At 31.9% G+C, this 19,950-nt stretch overlaps 1 long non-coding RNA gene across 1 annotated transcript; it reads left to right on the forward strand.

Annotated features, from left to right (window-relative positions):
• Positions 1 to 18,090: 18,090 nt before the first annotated feature.
• LOC146921326 (uncharacterized) lies at positions 18,091 to 19,204 on the forward strand. The gene is made up of 4 exons (XR_015010767.1): positions 18,091 to 18,196; positions 18,297 to 18,369; positions 18,491 to 18,562; positions 18,922 to 19,204. It is a non-coding gene; the product is annotated as an uncharacterized LOC146921326 (long non-coding RNA).
• The last annotated feature ends 746 nt before the right edge of the window (positions 19,205 to 19,950 follow it).

The raw sequence follows: 19,950 nt of genomic DNA on the forward strand, positions 1-19,950 counted from the left end.
TAGGACTTCATTTGTCAATCATCAAAACCAAAGTGTTCCTGTCAAGGCATATATTCACATTCTCCCCCTTTTTGATGATGACAAACATCTCTTGGAGTGATTTGCTCAATAAAAGGGTTAGTACAATAATAATCAATAATAAAATATATGACAGAGATAAGCGCAAATTTAGCTCTCCCTCACTACATGCAAACAACTAAAATCCACTCCCCTTGAAACATGCAAATCACATAACTCTCCCCCTTTTGGCATTATCAAAAAGCGGGAAAGAAACAATCATGACAAGGCATATATTCAGGAAAATTTTAAGCAAAAAATAAAAATAATTAATTAAAAAGAGTGAACCATTTTTGCTTTTCTTGAAATTTTCATTTCATTTTGGAGAAGAACTTTTGATAAAGTCACCATATGATGCATAGCCAATATTCTTGTAATAATAGGAGAACTTTTTTTTCTCCCCCCTTTCACGTGCTTTGAATAGCCTCGATAATTGTACCAATTTCAGTTCTTGGCCTTCAAGCACGCCTACAAAACAAAATCAAGTTTTCGCTTTTGGTACCCAAAACATTTTGGGTCCTTGAGAGTTAGCATTAGGCAAAGTGCCCTTTGGAATCCACTTCCATTTACCATTCATATCATTGTTCTTTCTTAAATTACAAATAGAGGATGTATGACCTTCTCTTCCACAATAAAAACATTTAACAAAAGGGGAACTTGATGTTTTGTTTGGACGAAAGAATTTTCTGAAAAGTTTTTCATGATTTTTTGGATGATAGCCCAAACCGGCTTTATTATAAGTTCCCTTTTGATTCCCCAAAATGATGTTCAAGTTTTCTCTTCCCATTGTGAATTTTGCAAGTGTGTTTTGCAAATCCTCAATTTCAATTTTCAAAATATTGCAATCATCACACTTTAAAATATTTTCCTTTTTATTTTCACAAGAGGTGCAAGGAGAAACTTCACTAACAAAAATTTGTTTCTCTTTAAGAACTTCTATTTCCTTGTTTAAAATATCAATTTTTGATTCAAGAGTGGAAATAGTTTTCTTAGAGGAAGAAACAATTTTTCTAAGCTTAGTTGATTCATCATTTAATTCTTTACAAATAGTAAATAACTCATCGTAAGTTAAGTCATATTCAGATTCAATAGAGTTTACCTCATCTTCCTCATTGTTTGCCATGAGACATGAATATGCTACTTCATTTGTTGATTCATTGCATGAGTTTGTGTCTTTGTCATCCCAAGTGATATAAGCCCTCTTTCCTTTTGTATATCTCTTTTGATTTATAGGACAATTTGATTTTATGTGACCCTTTTCACCACACTTATAGCATTTTGGATTGAAGGAAGTTCTTTCATTGTTCCTAGCTTTGAGTGCAAGACCATTCTTCTTCTTTTCACCTTCTTCACTTTCAACGAGTCGATTCAATTCAAGCTCATGTTCTTGCAATTTTCCAAACAAAGTTGCCAAAGACATAAAAGATAAATCTTTAGATTCACAAATCGCGGTCACTTTTGGTAGCCAACTTCGACTCAAGCATCTAAGAATTTTATTAATTAAATCCTCGTTATTGAAAGATTTTCCAAGAGCTCTGAGATGATTTATTATATGGATAAATCGTTTTTGCATATCTTGGATGCTTTCTCCCGATTTCATCCTAAATAATTCATACTCATGAGTCAATGTGTTCATTCGAGCCCTTTTGACCTCGGTAGTACCTTCATGGGTCAATTTAAGGGTGTCCCACATTTCCTTAGCGGTTGTACAATTTGATACACGATAGAACTCATCAATGCTTAATGAAGTGGTGATAATGTTCTTAGCTTTCAAATTATATTGAACCTTTTTCTTTTCATCTTTGGTCCAAAGGGATCTTGGTTTATTCACCACAACATTATTGACTAAATGAGTGGGAATAAATGGACCATTTTCAATAGCATCCCAAATATCACAATCAACTCCCTCAATGAAAATTTTCATTCTCTCTTTCCAATAACCATACCCTTCACCATTGAAAGATGGGGGACAATTTATGGAATTGTTGTTTGAAGTCATCTTGCCTCTTGAGACGATTAGTCCTTAACAAGAGTTCAAGCTCTGATGCCACTTGTTGAACAAGTGACTTCAAACACACAAGAGGGGGGTGAATTGTGATCTTTAAGAAGTTTTATAAAATAAGCACTAAAAAAATATTTTAACCAAAGTAGAAAAAGTACTTATAGATATTTTTAATAAATGTGGAAACTAAAGATGTTAAGGTAAAATAAATAACAACAAAAATAAAAGAGATGAAGAGAAGAGAGAAAAGACACAAGAAGTTTATACTAGTTCGGCCTAAAACAACAAGGCCTAGTCTAGTCCCCAAGGAAAAGCCCCTTGAGATTTTCACTGCTCTAGCTTTTAATTAGGATAAGCTGGTAACCTTTACAATTAACGAGCACTCTCCAAACAAAACAATCCTTTGTAGAAGAGCCTCTAAAACCAAGAGATATCACCTCTCTTGAAACCTTGGGATCGCACCCAATACAAATAAGAGTTACAATAATTAAATAATACACCAAATGTGTAGATATAACAAATTGAAGCACAAGAACTACAAGATAAACTATGTAGTATAAAAGAGCTCTCAATAAAATAAATTAGCAAGTGTAAAAATAATGAGAGTGATGAATAATATGTTTGACAATGTTTAAGTGCAAATGTGAGTTGTTGAAAATGAGCTACCACGATGCATCTATTTATATGCAAAAATGAAAAGCTAGCCGTTGGACAATTTAATTAAGAAATAGCCGTTGCATAATAGTGCCTCTTTAAAATGTAGAATCAAAACAAATATGCAGATATTACATTGTAATCAAATCGGCCATAATCAAATTAAGTAAAACAAGTTGACATATGCAGCTGCTATAAATAAGATCCAATATGCAATTTCAAGAATTAGCCGTTGAAACAAATAATTGATTACTAGCTGTTGCAAAGATATATCATGCCATTTTGAGAACACGTAATCAATTATGTAATGAAAATATTATATGCAAAAGTCAAAGCCATGGCAATTTGATTTATGAAATATTTCAAATCATGCTCAAATATATTTTTAATGTCAAAACCAATTATGCAATTTGTAAAATAAATTATGACTTTTCATGAAAAAATATTTTCATGTAAAATCACATTTAAATGAAAATCATTGTGAGTGTGTGATTTATTTTCATGAGAGCTTTTTCTACTACTTACATAAAGTCCTAATATAAAAAAAAATAAAATCCAAGACTAGAAAGCTTGAATCTTCTTTTCCGCTTTTTGCATCGTTGTTCTTCTAGGACTTCTTTTGTCAATCATCAAAACCAAAGTATTCCTGTCAAGGCATATATTCACATTCTCCCCCTTTTTGATGATGACAAACATCTCTTGGAGTGATTTGCTTAATGAAAGGGTTAGTACAATAATAATCAAATTATAAAATATATGACAGAGATATGCGCATATTTTGCTCCCCCTCACTATATGCAAACATTTAAAATCCACTCCCCCTGAAACATGCAAATCACATAACTCTCCCCCTTTTGGCATTATCAAAAAGCAGGAAAGAAACAATCATGGCAAGGCATATATTCAGGAAAATTTAAAGCAAAAAGAAAAATAATTAAGTGAAAAGAGTAAACCATATTTGCTTCTCTTAAATTTGCAATTTCATTTTGGAGAAGAACTTTTGGTAAAGTGACCATATGATGTATACCCAATATTTTCGTAATAATAGGAGAACTTCTTTTTCTCCCCCCTTTCATGTGCTTTGAATAGCCTCAATAATTGTACCAATTTTAGTTCTTGGCCTTCAAGCACACCTACAAAACAAAATCAAGTTTTTACTTTTGGTACCCAAATCATTTTGGGTCCTTGTGAGTTAGTTTTAGGCAATGTGCCATTTGAAATCCACTTCACTTTCTCATTCATACCATTGTTCTTTCTAATATTACAAATAGAAGATGTATGTCCTTCTCTTCCACAATAAAAACATTTAACAAAAGGAGAACTTGAAGTTTTGTTTGGGCGAAAGAATTTTCTAAGAAGTTTTTCATGATTTTTTGGATGATAGCCCAAACCCGCTTTATTATAAGTTCCCTTTTGATTTCCCAAAATGATGTTCAAGTTTTCTCTCCCCTTTGTGAATTTTGCAAGTGTGTTTTGCAAATCCTCAATTTCAATTTTCAAAATATTGCAATCATCACACTTCAAAATATTTTCCTTTTTATTTTCACAAGAGGTACAAGAAGATACTTCACTTACAAAAACTTGTTTCTCTTGAAGAATTACTATTTCTTTATTTAAAGTGTCAATTTTTGATTCAAGAGTGGAAATAGTTTTCTTAGAGGTCGAAACAATTTTTCTAAGCTTAGTTGACTCATCATTTAATTCTTTACAAATTGTAAATAACTCATCATAAGTTAAGTCATATTCAGATTCAATAGAGTTTACCTCATCTTCCTCATGATTTGCCATGAAACATGAATATGCTACTTCTTTTTTCGATCCATTGGATGAGTTTGTATCTTTGTCATCCCAAGCGATATAAGCCTTCTTTCCTTTTGTATATCTTTTTTGACTTAAAGGACAATTGGATTTTATGTGACCCTTTTCACCACACTTGTTGCAATTTGGATTGAAGGAAGTTCTTTCATTGATTCTAGCTTTGAGAGCAAGACCTTTCTTTTTCTTTTCATCTTCTTCACTATCCATGAGACGATTCAATTCAAGCTCATGTTCCTGCAATTTTCCAAACAAAGTAGCCAAAGACATAAAAGATAAATCTTTAGATTCACAAATGGCGGTCACTTTCGGTAGCCAACTTCGACTCAAGCATTTAAGAACTTTATGAATTAAATCCTCGTTATCGAAAGATTTTCCGAGAGCTCTGAGATGATTTATTATATGGATAAATCGTTTTTGCATATCTTGAATGCTTTCTCCCGATTTCATCCTAAATAATTCATACTCATGAGTCAATGTGTTCATTCGAGCCCTTTTGACCTCGGTAGTACCACTTGTTGAACAAGTGACTTCAAACACACAAGAGGGGGGTGAATTGTGTTCTTTAGAAAATGATTTAAAATAAGCACTTAAAAAATGTTTTAACCAATTAAAATAAAGTGCTTATAAAAGGTTTAAATAAATATAAAAATAGATATGGTTAGATAAAATAAAAGACAAATAAAGTAAAAGAGATAAAGGGATGAGAGAAAAGACACAAGGGGTTTATACTAGTTCGGCCTAAAACAACAAGGCCTAGTCTAGTCCCCAAGGAAAAGCCCCTTGAGATTTTCACTGCTCAAGCTTTTAATTAGGATAAGCTGGTAACCTTTACAAATAACGAGCACTCTCCAAACAAAACAATCCTTTGTAGAAGAGTCTCTAAACCCAAGAGATATCACCTCTCTTGAAACCTTGGGATCGCACCCAATACAAAAGAAATTACAACAATAAAATAATACACCAAATGTGTAGATATAACAAATTGAAGCACAAATACTACAACTCAACTATGTAGTATAAAATAGCTCTCAAGATAATAAATTAGCAAGTGTAAAAATAATGAGAGTGATGAATAATAAGTTTTGACAATGTTTGAGTGCAAAAATATTAGTTGTTAAAATGAGCTAACACAAAAGCTCTATTTATAATGACAAACGGGAATGATGAATTAAATAAAATACTAGCCGTTTGTATGCAATGCCAACAGTATTAAATCATTGATTTAATTCCAACGGTCACTAAAACAAAATTGACTATATGCAGCCTTAATTGAGAAAAAAAAGAGACGTTGGAAAAAAAATATGATTTAGGCAATGAAAAAATCTCCTTTTTAAAGAAAGCATGAAAGGCCAACGTTAACCAAAAGTGTTTTAATGCCAATGGTGTAATCAATTGATTAAAGAAATTAAAAGCTATTTGGTTCAATTGAAACACGGTCAACTTGTACCAAATCAAAATCATGTTAAAGTGATTTCAAATGTCAAAATATAGTTATGCATTTTTCATAATAAATTATGGCTTTTCATGAAAAATATATTCATGCAAAATCACTTTTAAATAAAAACCATTGTGAGTGTGTGATTTATTTTAATGAGAGCTTTTTCTACTACTTACAAATAGTCCTAAAATAAATAAAAATAAAATTCAAGACTTGAAAGCTTGAATCTTCTTTTCCGCTTTTTGCATCTTTGTTCTTCTAGGACTTCATTTGTCAATCATCAAAACCAAAGTGTTCCTGTCAAGGCATATATTCACAAGAATAGCCTTTGAACAAGAATTGAAAACAGTCACTTTGTATTCACATTCTATAACTCTTAGGGCTTGTTTGGTTGTGTTTTGCTTTTCAGTTTTTGAAAACTGTTTCATAAATCTGTTTTTAAGAAGAAAATAAAAAAAATATCTGTTTGGGAATTATATTTTCAAATGAAAAATGAAAAAACTTGTTTGAAAACATTATTTTAAGAATACATTTTCAAAACTATCTTTGAAGCAACCACACTATCATAGGCGTGCATTGATTCTCGATTAACTTTCATCAGAAAATAACATTTCAAATGCGATCTTTTATTATGATTAGCACTCATTATAATCACATATCATTATTATAATCATATAAACATATTCATTTCATAAATTTTTAATAAAACCTCATGTCAACTTCTTCTAAAATTAAACAGAACTATCCTATTGAAAAATAAATAAAATTTCTCAAATGTCAGAAAGTTATTCCAAAATATGAATATTGTGAAGATACATATATATATATATATATATATATATATACATTCATCTATATATATATATATATATATATATATATATATATATATATATATATACATACATATACACATATACATACATATACACATATACATACATATACATATATATATATATATATATATATATATATATATATATATATCTACATATATACACACACACACACACATATATATATATATGTGTGTGTGTGTATATATATATATATATATATATATATATATATATGTATATATATATGTCTATATATATATATATATGTATACATATACATATAGATACATATACATATATATACACATATATACATATATATCTACATATATACACACACAAATATATATATATATATATATATATGTAGATATATATGTATATATGTGTGTGTGTATATATATATATGTATGTATATATGTATAGGTATATGTATATGTATATTGAGTCCAGTTTATGTCATGGACCAGTCTATTTTGATATAGCACCTAATTTAAGTTTATCTTTGTCTGATAAACATTTATTTGAAGCTTTACAAATGAATATTCATATTAATGGTTATGATTTTAAAGCTGGAAGTCAAATTATGACTGTTTGTTATAGGATATATTTTAAGGTGTTAAATACCCTTAATCCTAAGGCTAGACAAATAAGTCATCCTGGAACCACTACTTTGGTTAATACTAATTTATTGACCTCTAAGGTTGCTACCAATAGACTTATAAGATGGGACGAATTAGATTTCCCCGATAATTGGAATCTTCCTCGTATCGTTAACCCAGAACCTATCATGAATAGAAATGTTGAACAAATTGTTCAAACTACTGATGGAGATGTTGAAATTCGTTTTAATCCTCAGAGAATTTGCAAAATACCGAGAAGTATATCTTCTAGATATTCTGCCAACAATTTTTATTCTGTTCCTAGTAATATTTCTAGGAGATCTTTTTCAGAAGCTTCGACATCTAAAACTAAAGATGAATCTGAAACTGTTGAACACATAATTATGAGTGACAACAAAATTCCTTATGGAGTTTATGAGACTAATAACAGTCAAAAGGAAGGTAAAACCTCCCCAACCCAATCAGATTTTTAATGGATCTTACGCCTAATAGTCTGTGGAGAAAATTCATAAATGATGAATTTATGATGGAAAAATATTCCGATTTCAGAAAATGGTTTTTCAAGAAATTCCCAGATTGGGAAAGAGAGAAAATTAAAGATGATTATTATGAACATCTTAGGTTAACTCAAGAGTTCATTAGATTTGTTGAATGGTTTATAACCTATTTTCTTGATCAAAATGAAAAAGAAATTTTGACTCTAAAATCTAGGTCTTGGTATATTATCGGGCAAAATGAGCCTATTCAGTCTCCTTTTCCTCCTGAAAAAAGTTTAACTTTGGGAACTGACGTTGAAGCTGTTGCGTATTCGCACACTAACATGGGAACTAAAGTAGGAAATACCTTAAATAGCCTTAATGAGTTAAACTCTATAATCAAAGCGCAAAATTTTTCTAACGCTTATTTGACTCGAATTGGAGATCAACTGTTGTCTTTAGATAAAGATATCGCGTTTTTAAAATTTTTAGTTGAAAAGAACATCGACAATCAAAAGATTATAATTGACCATTTTGAGAAAAAGGATATTCCTTCAACTTCAACTTCAAAAGGGTTTTATGACCAAATTAGTGAAACTCCTATAATTCAGCCTCCCACTAAAATTGAGAATTTCAAAATTGATGATAATTCGAATGAATTTATGAATACCTTGCAAGAAAAACTTAAGAAATTAAATCTTAATGTTATTTCTAAAGATGAAGATTCAGAAAATGAATCAAAAAATTCTAATAAGGATTTTGAAAATATTGATGAATTGGCTACCATGTTCAATGATTTTAGTCTTAATGAAAAGGCTGATATTAATACCGTTTATACTAAACGCGGAGTTGATAAAATTTATTACGATAGACCTTCTCCTCAAGATTTGCTTTTCGAAGAAAATGAGGACATTGTTCAAAACTCGTACTCGGGTAGATCTATTTATGAATGGAATATTGACGGTCTAAATGATAGACAAATTGTCACGGTTATTCAAAAAATGCTTATGTACTCTACCATTTGTAAACAACAAGGAAATTCTGATAGAAATATTGCTAGTTTCATAACAGTTGGTTTTGTCGGTCAACTTAGAGGTTGGTGGGATTGGTATCTCACAGCTGCCCAAAGAGAAGAAATTCTTTCTCATAAAAAAACCATTAAAAATGAATCCACAGGATCTGTGACTAATACTAATGAAGAAGACGCAGTTTATACTCTAAGTCTTTCTATCATAAATAATTTTGTTGGAACTAGAATACCTGTTGGAGAGCGTATTTGCACTCTTTTACAAAATTTACGATGTCCTTCTTTGACACATTTTAGATGGTACAAAGATACCTTTCTATCAAGACTTTTTATGATTGAAAATCCTAATGACAGTCACTGGAAAGCTAAATTTGTTGATGGCTTACCTCATCTGTTTGCCGAAAAAATTAGGCAATCGTTAAGAAATAAAAATGATGGGATAAATATTAATTACCCAGATTTAACTTATGGGCAAATTACGAATACTTGTATTCAAGAAGGCCTTTCTTTATGCAATGACATAAAATTAAAAAATCAGCTTAAAAAGCAGAGATTAACTGAGAAACACCAATTAGGTGAGTTTTGTGAGCAGTTTGCCTTCGACTTAGGTAAACCTGCTGTTGAAAGAAAGAATAAGAAGAAAATTAGTTCTTCTAATGATACTTCTCAAACTAAGAGAAAGAAACATCATAAGTCTTCTAATAAGAAGAAACATAGAGAAAATTTCTCTAAAAAATCTAGGGAAAATTTTCCTAGTTCTAAAAACAAAAGGAAAGCTGATAAGTTTTCAAAAAATATTACTTGCCATAAATGCGGCAAAACTGGTCATTATGCCACTCAATGCTGGACGAAAAAACAGCTTAATGACATAGAAGATGATAATCTTAGATCTCAACTTGAGAAAGTTTTATTTAAATATTCTGATAATGAATCAGAAGATAATAATGATGTTATAGATCAAATTGATGATTCTTCAAGTGATAATGAGTCTAAAAAAAGTTCAGACTCTGATTGTCTTTGTAATGATGAGATAGACTATTGGAAACAAATAGTCGAAATGAATGGTTTAAATGTTCTAACCACAGAACATGATGAAGCTTTAAAAGCTATTGATAGCATTTCAGATAATAATCTGAAAAGAAAAATGTTAGAATTTCTTATTAAAGATGGCTCTAATAAGGATAAAGGTCCTCAAATTATTGAGACACCTTATAGGATTAGTGAGGTCTTATCTAGATTTCGTGAAACTAATATTAAAGAAACACCTGTTTCTATTGATGATTTAAGGAGAGAAATTAATCTCTTAAAAGGAGAAATATCTCAAATAAAGAGAGATAATAATATATTATCTCAGCGGGTTTCTAAATTAGAAAATTTAAAGATTGAAGAAATTATTCAGGACATTCCTAAAATTGAGGATTCTAAACCTTCTACTTCCGAAGAAAATACCTTTTTAACTACTCTTCAAAGAGTTACTTCGCAAAAATGGTTTGTAAAAATTACTTTAGTCATTAATAAAGAATATATTCTTAAAAATGAAATAGCTTTGGTTGATAGTGGTGCAGATTTAAACTGCATTCAGGAAGGAATTATTCCTACAAAATATTTTTCTAAAACTACTCAATCTTTAACCCAAGCTGGAGGAGATAAGCTTCAAGTTAATTACAAACTTTCTAATGCTTATATTTGCAACCAAAATATTTGTCTACCAACTAATTTTATTTTGGTGAAAAATTTAACTCATAGAGTTATTTTAGGAACTCCGTTTTTGCATAATATTATGCCCATCAAAAATATTGATCAAAAGGGAATTACTACTTTGATTGATAATCAAGAAATTACTTTTGAATTTATCACTAACCCTCATACTAGGATGCTTAATGAAGTTAAGGATATTCTTAACAAAAAAGAAAAACAAATATGTTTTCTTAAAGAAGAAATTAGTCTTCGTAATATTGATAATCAACTTAAGAAAGTTGAGATACAAAGACAGATTAAGTCTTTGGAGCTTCAATTCAATAATGAAGTTTGTAACGATTTTCCTAATGCTTTTTGGGATAGAAAGAAACATATTGTTTCTCTACCCTATATTGATGACTTTAATGAAAGTCAAATTCCTACTAAGGCTAGACCTGCTCAAATGAATGATGCTTATCAAGATTTATGTAGAAAAGAGATTCAATCTCTTCTAGACAAAGGATTAATTAGAAAATCTAAATCTCCTTGGAGTTGTACTGCGTTTTATGTTGATAACGCAGCTGAAAAGGAACGCGGTGTTCCTAGACTTGTTATTAATTATAAACCTCTTAATAAGGTTTTAAAATGGATTAGGTATCCTATTCCTAACAAGAAAGATTTGCTTGATAGATTAGCAACTGCGGCTATATTTTCAAAATTTGATATGAAATCTGGTTATTGGCAGATCCAAATTAAGGAATCTGATAGATATAAAACTGCTTTTACTGTTCCGTTTGGACAGTTTGAATGGCTTGTGATGGCTTTTGGATTAAAAAATGCGCCATCAGAATTTCAAAAAATTATGAATGATATTTTTGAGAAATACTCAGATTTTATTATTGTTTACATTGATGATGTTTTAGTCTTTTCAAAAACTATAGATCAACATGTTAAACATTTAAAAATCTTCAAAGATGTTGTTAAAAGAAGTGGGCTTGTTGTCTCTGCGCCCAAGATGAAATTATTCCAGACTAAAGTTAGATTTCTGGGTCATACCATTGATAAGGGAACTATTATTCCTATTGATAGAAGTGTTGAATTTGCTTCTAAATTTCCAGATATTATTCTGGATAAAACTCAATTACAAAGATTTTTAGGTAGTCTTAATTATGTGTCTGACTACTATGAGTATTTATCTAAAGATACAGCTATTTTGTACAATAGGTTAAAATCCAAACCTAAACCCTGGACGGATGAACATACTCATGCTGTTCGTAGGATTAAGAGTAAAGTCAAAAATTTGCCTTGCCTTTCTCTAGCCAATCCTAATTATTTCAAAATTGTTGAAACTGATGCTTCCAATTTGGGTTATGGGGGAATCCTTAAGCAGGTTAACCCTACTTCTAATAAAGAAGTATTAGTTAGATTTACTTCAGGAAAATGGAATCCTACCCAATCTAAGTATTCTACGGTTAAGAAAGAAATGCTTTCCATCATAAAATGTATCTCTAAATTTCAGAGTGATTTACTGAATCAAAAGTTTTTGCTTAGGATTGATTGTAGTTCGGCAAAACCTATTATTGAAAAAGATGTTAAAAATCTTGTAGCAAAGCAAATCTTTGCTAATTGGCAAGCTCAATTATCTGCCTTTGAATTTGATATTCAATATATTAAAGGAGAAAATAACTCTCTTGCTGATTTCTTAACTCGTGAATTTTTGCAGGGATATGACAACCCCTTATAGGGGAAGAGGAGGTCGTGGCCAACATGGTCGTGGCTATCAAGGGAGCAATAATATGTTGCCCCAAGCCCAAACTGACCCTAATATTCCAGTCATTGGTAACTGGTCTATGGTGCAGTACAACAGAGGAAGACCTAATACTTCCAACATAAAGAAGGAAAAAGAAGAAGCATCTTCTTCGACATCAATCAAAAGTAAGAATATTTCTTACAAGCAAATAACTCTGGAAGAATCTTCCCAAGAGTATTTAGAAAACCCTATTAATGAAACCATCATGTATATTGATGATGAAGATCTTTCACTAAATAATAGTGATGGTTGGACTATTAAAGACAGATATTTGGACACTAGATGTTATCCAGGTATGGCTGGTAAATCTAGACCTCATCTTGAGATGCTTTTGATCGGATCAGGATCAGTTACCATTACTCATAATCACCATAATGGTAATACGAAAGACTTTATAAGTTTTTCTAAATGTCATATTAACAAGATTTTACTTCCTAAAGACTGGGGAATAAACCCCAATAATGAAAAGGCTATTATAGATAGTCAAAATAATCCTATTAATTTCAACTATTGGGATTATGTTAACGCTTTTACCCAAATGTTTTATTACCAGAACCCTAAGAACAAGCATTCTTGGTTCTTTTCTATTAACCCAGAAATTGTGGAAAAATCTATCCCAAACTGGTTCTTTTCTTGGTGGCAAAAATTTGGCCCATCTTTAGAAATTCTTCCTGAAGAAATACAAAACTTGTATACCTCTTGGTGTAATACTAGCCCTTTAATTGAAAAGGTTGCATCTAGTAAACTTATTACAGGACAATGTCCTTGTCTATTTTTCTGTAAATTTCAAATTCCATGGATTTGGAGATGGAATATCACTATCTCTAAAGACAGGTTTAATGTTCCCATTCTCCAAAGAAATTTCTTTTATAAATTTTAGACTAATATGAGTTCGGACGACCTTAAAATTTTGGTTGATAAAATAAAGACTTCTATCTCTTCAGATAAAGTCAAGAGTGTTAAAAATTCTAACACTCAAAACTTCTCTATGAACGAAGTGAAAACTTATTTTCAGAGGAAATATCCTCAAGAAACTAATGATCAAATTAAGGTTAGAGTTCTTGATTTCATGAAAGATCAGTTTTTCTGCTCTTTCCCAGAAGATAATATGTCAGTCTCATCAAAAGAATCCAAAGAAGTTGATGAAGACGAAGATGTTCTTCCTGGTGAATCCCAACCAGACCCCACAATGGAAGATATTTGGGACTCTATGATTGAAATTGTCGCTAGCAAAGCCAAATAATTTCCCTCAGCAATTATCTCAAAGAATCTTTTGACGGACAAATGGTCCTTTTCAGCTTTTGCTTTAGTCGTAATCAGCTTTAGCTTTAGCTTTTTCTTTTTCTTTTTGACAACTTTGTTAAAGTTGTTTGTAATTTTGTGATTATTGTTAAAGTGACGATGGGGCCCATTGAGCACCCGGCTTAGGCAATAATGTTGTTTTGTCGTTTTTAACCGGCCACCGAATGTTTAGGTTGCCTTTTACCGGTTCAAATAGTGAACCTTTTTTCCTTTATAAGGAACACTTGTTGTTTGGTTGAAGCACGCTTTGCTTCCGCCTCTTCTCTTGTGTAAGTTTCCAGTTTATATAATACAAACATTGTGAAATTTCCTAGTAATCTTTATATTCAAGCATTATACGAGCAACAAGAGCAACTTTTATATATATCTACATATATATAGATAGATATATAGATATACACCTATATATATATATATATATATATATATATATATATATATATATCAAGCACCAAATATACACATCAATAATGTCTATGGAATTTCATGGACAGAGGTTTTCATGTAAATTAAGCTAAATTCGCCATAAATAATAATTTCCAAAGCTAAATTCAATATGAATAATAATAATTGCAATTCAATTTTGTTCACTTCCGGTAGATAATTATAAATGATGTTCTATTCACATCAAAATGGAGGGCGGATCAAATTAAAAAAGAAATGAAACTCTAAAGGATTCAAGACTTATATATGTTCATACCAGATGGAGGGAGATATCATCCAATTATACAGATACAATATACATAATTAAGTCATAAACACCATTAAAATTAACTACACATAAAAGACAGTCCGGTCCGGAGGTTTGCTTTAAGCTCTCAATGAATGTTTCTTTCGAAAACAACGATTTGGATAGATTCCTGCAAAAGGAGTACAAAGATAGATTTACAAGTTACATGTATATGTATGTAACAAGAAAAAAAAAAGTAATACAAAATCAAAGGAAATGACAGATTAAACATTATTACCATTCATGGTGGAGTGTATTATTAGATTATAATGTAACACCCTATGACCTGAGGTTGTTTATCTTAATCAAAAGATTGAGTTACATCAGCTAGAAAAGTTGTTATGCCGGAAGAAACTTCTTCTGTCAGTGCTTGAAAGGTAATTTTATACACCCTAACAGGAGTAGTAGAAGCATATGTACACTCGACAAGGTCATGAAACACAAAAGTTGGACCCTAATAATTAAGGAGAAGAAGATTAGTTTATTTAATTGAACTAATAAACATACATACATAGAGTATTGTATACCTACCTGATTTTTTTTATGATTGTAATCATTCAACGCAAGATGGCAATGGGAAATGAGAGTCGGGCGATTATTATCGGTTATGTGAAGGGGTACCATCCCGCCGCAGGGAACCTGAGAATGAATCAAAAGTAAGAGACGATGAAATTGAAAACAAAATTGAGATACATAAGATAGATGCGTACATTTGCAAGGTTGTGAGTGCGCTTCCAGGCTTTATTCATATACACAAGACCACCAAGATTAAACATTAAAGGTTTATCGTCATCCTCATACTTCTTAGACAGGTAATGTGTCCGCCGTTCCAATTCCAAGTCTGATTCAGATTTCAGCCGTTTCCATCTCGATACCCGCGCTTCTGATTTCAGCTGTTCCTGTTCTTGATCCTGATTCAGCCGTTTCCCTATTCTCTCATACTAGCCCAAGGGTGCGGGTCGACCCGCGGACCCGAAAACATAACAAAAACCCTTACAACATATCTATAATTGCGCCGTTCTCTCATACTCGTTTCCCTATTCTTTCATTATCTCTAGGCAGAATGTTAAGGCCAGCGTTAACCTGTTTGAAGCGGTTCTTGGTTTACCTAAACCGCACAGATTTATGACCATGGATATTGGTACAACCAATACAAGAATTTGCACATCTAACGATATCAAGGAGATGAAGGAGATGAAGGAGATTTTGCGCAAAAACCTGCCTCTGCTTCGTACGTATACCAAGGATTCTATTGCATCCCAAGTCATCTTGGAGGTTAGTTTTAATTTAATTTGTGACTATGAACATTAAAGTACTAGGAATATTCCAATGAGAATTTAATCCTAGATGTTGCATTCACTGCACTTCAGATATGTCCTTACTATTTGGATTGATTACATTAAAAGTTAGTCTTACAAATCATCCTAAAGTAAGAACAAATGGAACATTCTGATGGTCAGAATGTTCATGTCTGCGCATGCTTCCAACCATGAACAGTGTAGTTGGTGAAAAGTTAGCAAGCAAAGCAAAAGGAAATCTTGCATCAGAGATAACATGTCCTCTGAACTGAATCAAGCAGATTTCCTGGAAGCATGGGCCTGAAGATGCAGATCCACTATCCTCTCTCTCCTGCACAAAGTCCAAGACAGATTTGGTTCAACTTTATCCCACCTTTTCCAGCAACTTTTGATGCATATGGAAAATCTACTTTTTGGTGGATAAAACCCAACAAATCTCATGTCATGTACTGGACAAACCCAGAAATTCATCAAACATTCATCAATGATGAACCCAGATGAAGAACATCATGAATATCCAACATTCTGATGAAGAACACAACAACATTCTGATGTTCATCCTGGGAACCCAACAACATTCTGATGGTCAGAATGTTCACCCAGATTTTCAAGTAAAATCTTGTGGGGCCCAGGACACGTGGCATAACACCATTGGTCACCTTACAACGGCTATATGAGCCCAAAGACTCTATAAATACAGATCAAAGGCTCAGCATTACTTGCACCATTGCAAAGCATACAAGAAAACAACTTGATTTTGTTTGAAGCTCTTGCAATCTGAAATTGATCAATCTCTAAGGCTTTCATTTACTTAGTGCACATCAATACTCTCTGTTATCTCTAAGATAACTTCTCTTTCTCTCTTCTTGTCTGTTTGATTCACAAACATTCAAACCTTCATATAAATTGTAACAAAGTCTCATCTAGCTTTAGGGGTACTAAAGTGTTGGTTTGAGCAAAGGTTGTAAAAGTCTAAGTGGTTAACTTAGCAACAAGGTGCAAGCCTGCTGAGGCTTAGAGAATACAGGATTGTAAGTGTTCAGGTGAACACAGATTGTAAGGTGCAGGATTTGAGAGGTTATCTCAAGCATCATAGTGGAAAAATCTCACAAAACTGTGAGGAGTAGACTAGCCCACATTGGGTGAACTACTATAAATCTCTGTGTGTTCTTTCCTTCTTCCTTATACTCTTTTAAATACTGCAAACACAAACACACACACACACACAAACAAACATAGTTACTTTGTTAAAACTGTTTTTGCACTCAGACATCAGAACGTTCTGAAGTCTGCTATTAACTTAACCATTCCAAGTTTCCACTTGAGAATTATGTTTTAAGTTACAGGTTAATTTTTAAAGGGTCACAATTCAAACCCCTCTTTCTTGTGACTATTTTATCTACTTCAAAATTTGCAGGCTTTGCAATTTGCCAGGGGTTTTTGGTGGCACAACCCCTGGCAAAGTGTTGTACCGTCCTGCTTTTCCTGACAAAAAAAGAATCTTTTCTGCTCCATACATTTTGCCACGACTTTTGTGAGGGGTTGCCCTGGCAACTTTGCCAGGAGTTTTCCCTGGCATAGCTCCTGGCAAATTTGCCAGGAGTACTTGCTCCTGGCATTGTTCCCTGGCAATATGCAGGATTTCTTGTAGTGAAAAGAGTTGCCCATCTTTCTCAAAAGAAAAATGATTAATCCAATCATAATAATTATATATAAGAATGATTTGAGAGCTATGGAAATGCAACATATTCCAATTTCTTCTGGCTTTCGAAAATCCCTTAGAGTGTGTTTGGATGGGGGAATGTTTTGAGGGAATGTAATGTTACGAGGGAATTCAAATACTTTGAGGTGAATTCCATTGTTTGGATTGGGGAATGTAATGTAATGTTGAGGAAATGTAATGTTACGAGGGAATTCAAATACTTTGAGGTAAATTGCTTAGAATTTTAAATTCTTTAAAATTTCCAAATTACCTCATCCAAATGTCTCTTTATCATAATATATGATATGAATTAACTTTGATGTAGTGATCATTTTAATTTTTGCATTATTGTGTTCTTTCTTCGATTCATTCTACAACTAACTTTGCCATCATTGAATACTATTATTATCCTTTGGGGATTTTTCTCGTGTCTATCATGAAACATTAAAACATAAATGACGTTAGATGATTACAAAGGTCAAATGATCAATAAAGTGATCTACAAGGACAAAAATATACATCGATGAACTTGAAAAGGGTTTTTTGCAACTCTGAAAGTGCTAAAAACTATTTAAATGTAATAAATATATCGAGTGTACATGATTTGATATTATAAAGTGATAAAAAAATTCATGTTGATTATAATTCAAAGGGAAAAAACATGACTAAATTGCAGAAATTGGTTTATGCTACAATTCTCCTTCATTCTCTCTATCTTATTGTAATTGACGCCACAAGTGGTAGAAAACCCATTTTTATTTTTTAAATTTATATTTTACGCACAATATTTGATCTTTTTTGAGTAACATTCTTTAATTATTTTTTATATTGATTTTCTAGGTCTTAAAGTGCGGCCCTTTTGAAATTTTGAAGTGCACTCTCAAAGGGTGTTACTGTCAAGGCCTAGGCGAGAGTAAGCTCATTCTTTTTTTCTTTCTATTTTTTATTTAATTTTTCTTACTTTATACACAATCTTTCATCTCTTTTACATCATGTTATTTTTTTTCTGATTACTTTTGACATTGATTTTCTAGTTCTTGACTGTATCCCTCCTGATATCATGAAGTGCACTTCAAATGGGTGCCACTGCTACAGTGAAGGATGGAGTAAGTTCATTTATTTTATTTTCCTTTTTCATATTTTTTGTTACTATATACACAATATTTCATCTTTTGAGCAACATTCATTTAATTTTATTTTACATCACAATATTTGTTTTTTTTTTGGTTACAAGAAAGTTTAGGAGGGTTCGGCTCCGGTTACCACCAGGGTCAGGGCACGCCTCCGGGCCCAAAGGGCACTTATAGAGGTACTTTCAGATCACCCACCAACACTGCCCTCACATCAGCAGAGGGAATCGAACACACAACCTTCTGCAAGGAAGTGACCCGTTCCTTACCAACTGAGCCAACGTGTGTTGGTACATCACAATATTTGTTTGTTTACTTTTGAAATTGATTTACAGGTTATAAGTATCCTTCCTAAAACCAAGAAATGCACTCTGAAAGCATGTCACTATGTGTAGCGCAACACTTCTGTCTGAAAATAATGTTTTGTTTTGTCAAAAGTAATATTGATGTGTTGTTTCTCACACTTTAATTGCTTTGACAAGCTTAGAAGTATCTTAATTGTATTATCCGAGTTTGTATCCTTTATTAGCTTTTAGAATGAAAGGATAACATATTATTATGCTTGCGAATTTTTCTCGACACAACTGACAAGTTTTAATTTCATGATTTATTTGTTCACTCCCTATTTTTCAGCAACATCTCGTGTATTGTTACAAGCAGTGAATTGTGATTGAATGACTGCTCTTTATTCTTGAAAAAATCTCGATGCTCTCTTTCTGGAGATATAGCACGGCTCGAAAAAGAAAATGTCACACTGTACAATTACAATTAGACATTTAAATATTTGTATATAAAATATTTATCTTTTTAAACAAATAAAGACCAAAGGTCATGTTTTTGTATTTAGCATAAAAATGGGATTTGATATAAGCTAGTAAAAAAGATTTGCTGGGTGATTGAATATTGTGATGCATTTAAAGTAAGGAAAGGATTCAAACCCTAAAAAATGGGTGCATGCAACAAAAAACTGATAGCTTATAATGCTGTGAACGGTGGCCGTGGCAACAATCCTCCAATAATCCACTCTCATCTAACATTTCTCATTTTCACTATCTCTCTCAATAATCTACCTATTACATTCACTCATATCTCTTTTATCCATTCTCATATCCCTCTAATCGTGAGTGGAGCATCATTGGGTGTCAAAGAAAAATAAATTGTTTCGAAAGAAAAATGTTCGTTGGACACCCCATTGAGTCCATCCACCCATTCAACCCCCACTCTATCTCTCATCCAAAATAGAGAAGAAGAATACCTAGTGAGATATAAAAAATGAGTAAATAGGCAATTAACCCCTGAAATTGTAAGTTTCGTCAATTACTCTCTTGAAATTAACAAAACTTCAATTACCCCCTCTGAAATTT

The sequence above is a fragment of the Medicago sativa genome, chromosome 5 (genome assembly GCF_051527215.1).
Source record: "Medicago sativa cultivar Bolivia chromosome 5, Bolivia_mono, whole genome shotgun sequence".
Taxonomy (NCBI): Eukaryota; Viridiplantae; Streptophyta; class Magnoliopsida; order Fabales; family Fabaceae; genus Medicago; species Medicago sativa.